General features: G+C 41.2%; 1 long non-coding RNA gene across 1 annotated transcript; it reads right to left on the reverse strand.

Moving 5' to 3' along the window:
* Positions 1-5,332: 5,332 nt before the first annotated feature.
* LOC135246490 (uncharacterized) lies at positions 5,333-6,940 on the reverse strand. The gene is made up of 2 exons (XR_010327717.1): positions 6,306-6,940; positions 5,333-5,514 (listed from the first exon to the last, which is right to left on the reverse strand). It is a non-coding gene; the product is annotated as an uncharacterized LOC135246490 (long non-coding RNA).
* Between the last annotated feature and the right edge of the window lie 82 nt (positions 6,941-7,022).

Consider the following 7,022-nt stretch of genomic DNA (forward strand, 5'->3'; position numbering starts at 1 on the left):
ACATCATAATTTCACATGGTAATTTGCGAGAGCTTTGTATGCCCTGGGTAATGCAGATTTCTATCAATCAGAGAATATCCTTTACAACATTTTAGGAATACAGAGATTATGTAGAGGAAGGGCCGTGTGGCATAACAGTGAAGAACCTTGGCTTGTGAGTCCAAAGTTGTAAGTTAGATTCCCAGGTAGGGAGGAAATGTTGTACCCTTGACCAAGGTACTTAGCCTAATTTGCTTCAGTAAATATCCAGATGCATAAATGGTTTGCATCTAAAGAATGTAAACTGTGTAAGTCACTCTGGACAAGAGCACCTGTTGAATTCTTAAATAAATGTAACAAGCTGGGTGTTGTTTCAGAAGAACAAATAATTTCTGTATGATTGGCATCCTTAGCATATAGTGATTTTTGTTTTCTTGTTGGAAAGGTATAGCATGCATAAACAAAAGTACATAAGCAGCTGACTGGTTGAGTTGAGTTACATACTGTGAAAAGTGTTGTCATGGCAGATGCCAAACATATGATCACTTAACAGACTGGTGTTGTTTGGTGTCTTTTTGCTGATCGACTCCTTTGATTTTCTCTCTTATAATTTTCCTGAGCTTTGGCAACTGGAGACTTTTCTCTGGTAATATTACTCTGTAGATGAAATGGCTCCATGGCTGAGAGATCACTGGTTCAGCTTGAGTAAATGCACATCTTCTATCCCTTCTGAAGCAGCTTTAAAGCAGAAGTGAAGCTCAGAGGTTTTTGTCATGGTGTGAATCACTGTGATACGTCCTCTTTAGCAGAGCTGTCGTATGTGTGACAGTAATACACTGCTGAGTCTCCTGCCTCCACATTATTAATTATCAATCGATAATCTGATTTACTCTGATGATTGGATGTGAAGCGGGGGGAGGAGAATCCAGCTCCATATGTGGGAGCGCTGTTTGGATGGTAGAAAAACAGCACAAACTGAGGAACTCCACCTGGAACCTGCTTGTACCAGCGAGCAGCACTAGTAGTCACAGTCCCGAGGTTACAGTCCATAGTGGCCGTATCTCCTTTACTCAATGACAGAACAGGAGGCTTCTGTGTCACCACTGTCACTCCACTTACATCTGGGAAGTAACAAATTATTTCTGTTTAGAGATCAATATATGCACACAATTTTAAATAAAATGGATGAGTAGCAGATTCTTACATGAGAGCACTGTGATGAGAGCGCAGAGTGTCCCCAGCATGTTGTCAGTGTGTGGTGTGAACAGCCCTTACTGTCCAGCTGAGAGATGAGCAGGTTGGAGTGTGAGGAGAGGAGAGGCTGCAGGACCCAGATATAAGCAGCTGGTCGGGGAGATGGAGAGGGAGGAGCCTGTGCACCCAGCCAATCAGAGGTTTTGAGGAAAAAAATAAACTTTTTTCCCAGTAATTCTGTTTTTTCATGTGGGAAAGTAGTTGTCAGTTATGTTTCAGTGGGAAAAAAGCAAGAGCACATTTCATCTGTTGTTTTATGTGGCTTTCACACAGGTTCAGGTTTTCAGATATTCACTTTCATTTCTGCCAGTCGCTATTTTTTCTTAAACACCTTCATCGTGAAATTATGGATATCGCCTGAGGACAGAAAACAACAATTACCTCAGTGAAGAATTATTGAATGTATTAGATTCTATGCACTGAAAGTGGTAGGGTGGCATGATTGTTTAGGAACTGGACCTTGAAATATAAATAAGACTGGGTTCAAGTACTCGTTGGGAACCTGAAATGCTTCAATAGATATCCAGTTGTATAAAAGGGTTCAATGTAAAAGAATGCAGGCTGTGTAAATCTCACTGGACAAGAGTCTCTGTGAAATGTCATAAATTGTTCTGCATTGTCATTTAAGAAAAGTGAAACGAAATAAAATATAAGTTGCTCATCTTTTTTCTAAGAACTGTCTTTTGCTTCTACAGTTGAAATGACCCTCGGATTGAACTGATTAAATGATCAACCTGGGCTTTTAAAATGAGCAGTAAGGGAAGAGGTGGGGCCTGATTTGAATGAGGGGCATCTCTATGCTCAAGTAATGATTCTGCTATAAAACTAATTTGTAAATAAAGATGCCATTTTGTGTAGATGTTATGTGAGCACCAGCTCACATTATTAGTTGATCACCCTGTAAATGAAGTGGTGAATGGCGGTGAGTGCTGCTCTGCTTTTACTGTTTAATTTGGAGTCTCCTAAGTAAAGCTTTGCAAACATCTGGAGTACAGACACTACAGAGCAACAGAGTGACTCACTACCTCCATGTGCGACTACTGGTGTGGGAGTATCAGGGGGGAGGTGACACAATCCTGCAGGATTCCTGCTTTTCTCCTCTAACTACAATCTCTGTCTGAAGACGGGGGAGCAGCATTTGCCCCAAGAGGCTCTAGAGCTGCTGATTCAGCATGTGGTGGTGATGCTAAGAAATGCAGCTCAGAGGACATCCAAACAGTTCAGAGTTACAGAGTGCTATATCAGGATTTTGTAATATTTCATACATTAGCCACCAATGAAGGCTGAAAGAACAAGTTATGCGGATTCCTTAGCCAGGCAGTGACTTTAAATCATTGGTTGTGGAACACACCAAAAGCCAGCAGGCACTGTGGCCATCCAAGACAGACTACACCTGTGGACTGGGCCTCATGCTGATACTGACATGGTTGAGAAGTCCTGGCTCAGCTTGAGTGAATTTACATCCTGCTCTGAGTGTGATGTTCTCTCCTTTATGAAGCAGCTATAGAGCAGAAATGAAGATCAGAGGTTTTTGTCATGAGGTGAATCACTGTGATACATGCTCGTTGTCCCATGAGCTACAGTAATAAATTGCTGAGTCAGCTGCCTCCACGTTACTAATTATTAACTGACAGTCAGAATTAGTCTGACATTTAGAAGTGAAGTGACTGGAAGAGAATCCAGCTCCCAAGGTGGGAGAGCTGTGAGTGAGGTGGAAATACAGCACAAACTGAGGAACTCCACCTGGAACCTGCTTGTACCACCGAGCAGCATGACCAGTAACAGTCCCGAGGTTACAGTCCATAGTGGCCCTATCTCCTTTACTCACTGACAGAACAGGAGGCTTCTGTATCACCACTGTCACTCCACTCACACCTGGGAAATAAGAAGCTCATGTAAGCAATGTTTACGTTCCATTCAACTTGAAAAATAAAAATGAATATAAGTATCTTACATGCGAGCACAGAGATGAGAGTGCAGAGTGTCCCCAGCATGTTGTCAGTGTGTTGTGTGAACAGCCCTTACTGTCCAGCAGAGAGATGAGCAGGTAGGAGTGTGAGGAGAGGAGAGGCTGCAGGACCCAACTATGAGGAGCCGGTCAGGGAGATGGAGAGGGAGGAGCCTCAGCACTCAGCCAATCACAGCAGCTCAGGATTCCATCCCTACATTTCACAGCCCAAAGAACTTTTTAGATTGTAAATTAATTCTTCTCCAATGAGTTGGTGGCTCCCCAGGAATGTAGAAGCCGTGTGTGCACTGTGCATCCTCTCTGCTCACAGTCTCTCCTGTTTAAAAAGGCTGATGCTAATGAGACTCTCCCACTCATAATGAGGGCATGGAGTCAGTAACAGCAGGCAGGAGTGGCCCTAACAATCTCTGCAGTGCAACACTAATACAAAGTGCTATGAATTAAATCATCTCTGATACTCAATGTTATATTCAGGGTCTTCACTCTAGGTATAATCCTCACACATTCAGCTGTCACTACACAACATTTATGGCTTTGTTTATTCAAACCTTGCTGCAGTAGAATACAAGAGAGAACTGGAAGAACACTGTTCATGCTGATCTCCCATATAAGCCAGTCTAAGAGAGAGCATTGTCCTCAATTTCTGTCCAGTAATTACAATGATACATTAACATAATGTGCAGTCTGGTTCACCCCTCCTCACACCTGCAGGTCTATAAGCAGACACGGGGCTGTCCCTGTGAGCTGTGAAAGGAGCTGAAATCACTCCCTCATTTGCATGGCGCTATAAATAACGTGTTTAAACCCTGCAGGTGGGTCTCAGTTTCAGTAGCGGGTCTTTATCTCTGTCGCCCTCTGCTGGATCAGCTTGGCTGGACCGGCAGCATCAGTTTATTCAAGCAGCCCCCTCCACAGCCCACAAACAATGTTATGCTAACAGTTCCATGACATTGCAGCAGTGTGATTGTTGCAGGGATGTGATGGTAATGCAGTCAGTCAGGTTTGTACTGGAGAAGAACATGCATCACAGACTTATTCATTTACTCTTCTGCCCTCCATTGGACAGTTCTTTCAATGCAAGCAGAACCATCCTATTGACCAGTAATCTCCAAACAGTGGATTGGGATTTTTGATAGTTGATGGGTGTTATTGAAGAGCATTGTGAGATACACATGGAATGAATAAAAAATTTCTGTTGACTGTCCATTGAAATTCACACCAATAAAATTAAACATTATACATGCTACAGTGCATGCATTGCATTGATTTTGTGTCAGCGTGGTTGTATTGAGAGAATATGATTAAAACACATTGTAGTTCCTATATTTGAACTTGTTGGTCTATGTTATAAAACAAATAACTCGCTCATTGAGTGGGCCTTAGGGTTAGAAATTTTGGGAAAGTCTGCAACCATGGTCCTGGTGAGCTACAGGTCTGCTGGTTTTTCCTTTCACCTTAAAATTAGCAAGTTATTCAGACCTAAGAAACCAGATGAGCAGAGTTACCAGTGTAATCCCCTGCTTTATTTAATCTAGTAAGTGCTGTAACAAGGAAGACCAGCAGACCCTGTGGCTGTCCATGACCAGGGTTGCAGTCTGCTGCTTTTGATACTGAAAAATCAAACTATGTTTGATGGTGTCTCTACTCCAGTTTTTACAGAAAGAATATATTGGTAAACTTTTGAACCGCAGCAAAGACTTGATCTTATTTAGTAATCTACCTTCCTTTCAAAAACAAATGCACATAAATGAAATCGAGTATTTTTAAACATGCAACAGTATTTATTTAATCTCACAACACAAAGATAACAAACACACTTTCTAGGTTTAAGAGCAAAAAATAATGCTAAACTTGAAAGTTTATTCCTGAAAAAGTCGTAAGGTATTGCCAGAAATCAATTTACTGATAATGGGTTGCTAAACTATTACAGATGGAAAACCATGCTAATCAAAATGAAATAAGAGTAAAAATGAGTCATACAACAGCCATAATTTACTCACTGCAGTCAGACTTTTTGATACTTTTCTCTGAGGTTTTAGACCCGACAGATACTTTACAGGTAAAGACTCGGTCGGTAATCCACTCAGAGGGCGTGATGGTTAAGAAGCTGCTTAAACCGAAGGTTTTGTCGGGTTTCTGTTCGGCGGTGCCGGTAAAAACCCCGCCAGTAACTGATTTCCCGCCGGATGTCCAGCTGACATCAGCGAACCCAACAGACATCTGCGCCAGGCACACCACCGTGGCTTTATTTGTCTTCAGCTCCTCGCTGGATGGAGGCAGGAGAGAGAGGGTAGGCGCAGCAAGAGAAGAATCTGAAAAAGAGAAATGATGAGATATCGGGCTCATGGAAAGGGTGCTCATATTTTGACCAGCAAATATATGTATCGCACATTATGTAGAAATGTAAGTGCTATTCGAACAAACGCTTACAGAACCAAACAACCTTTGTCGTGTAACATTCCAGAGATTTTTTTTATTTCCACCGCTTTTAAACTGAGTGAAAAATCGACTGAACGATGTTTTCTATTACTGTCATGCCTATCACGTCATTTGCACCAAATTTTGACTGACAATATAAATATTAATATTTCAAATAAATCTGTCGGTGATTTTACATTTTGGGGCTTAATGGCTTTGTGTTCAACGCATAATCAATAAATAATTTAGGTGTTACGATGAAAAATGGGAAGTTCATTAAAGGGGCATATATTATTGAGTTAAAGGACAATTACTTGCCCTGTATTAAAGCAAATAAAACATGTCAGTTTTACATAAAATTTCTCAGTAAAATATTACAGAATATTACATTTTTCTCAAAAATAATTTAGCAAAAAACAATACCAGGATTCCAAACGAAGCAAAAGGACTATTTTTTGAATATGATTTTTTAAATAAATTTAAACCAGCAGAGAAAAAAAAAATTCAGACATGAAGCATGGGATTTGTATCTCAGCATTGAATTGAAAGAGATGTAAACAACGCTACATTTGAAAAAAGTTTAAGCCTTATTTAAAATCCAAAAATTTATGTCAGACAGAACAACACAATGTCATGGAAAACTGCATATTTAAAAAAGTTTGCAATGAAATGAAAAGAGACTTACCAGCGACAATCAGCTTGGTGCCTTGGCCGAATAACACAGTGATACAGATGATGTACACCCCCGTACAAAAACCTCAGCTCAGTTTGAGCACAGCAAGAGGGAACTGAAACACACTGTGGACACAAATCTGAATGCTGACAACACATCTGTAATTCCTGTCAGAACCATTTAAATATGGACAGCACATCTGCAATAACCCAAACAGAATCAAAATATAAATCTGTATACCACATCTGTTCTTCCCGATTAGAACCCCCATGTCGTCCTATACAGGACAGCTGTAGCTCCCTAACAGATCCCACTGGTATATCTCTACAGCACAGCTGAGGATCCCTAACAGATCCCACAGGTAAATCTCTACAGCACAGCTGTAACTCCCTAACAAATCCCACAGGTAAATCTCTACAGCACAGCTGAGACTTCCTAACAGATCCCACAGGTAAATCTCTACAGCACAGCTGTAACTTCCTAACAGATCCCACAGGTAAATCTCTACAGCACAGCTGTAACTTCCTCACAGATCCCACTGGTAAATCTCTACAGCACAGCTGTAACTTCCTAACAGATCCCACAGGTAAATCTCTACAGCACAGCTGAGACTCCTAACAGATCCCACAGGTAAATCTCTACAGCACAGCTGATAGCTCCCTAACAGATCCCACAGTAATCTCTACAGCACAGCTGTAACTCCCTAACAGATCCACAGGTAAATCTCTA

Source organism: Anguilla rostrata, unplaced genomic scaffold (genome assembly GCF_018555375.3).
Source record: "Anguilla rostrata isolate EN2019 unplaced genomic scaffold, ASM1855537v3 scaf0396, whole genome shotgun sequence".
NCBI lineage: Eukaryota > Metazoa > Chordata > Actinopteri > Anguilliformes > Anguillidae > Anguilla > Anguilla rostrata.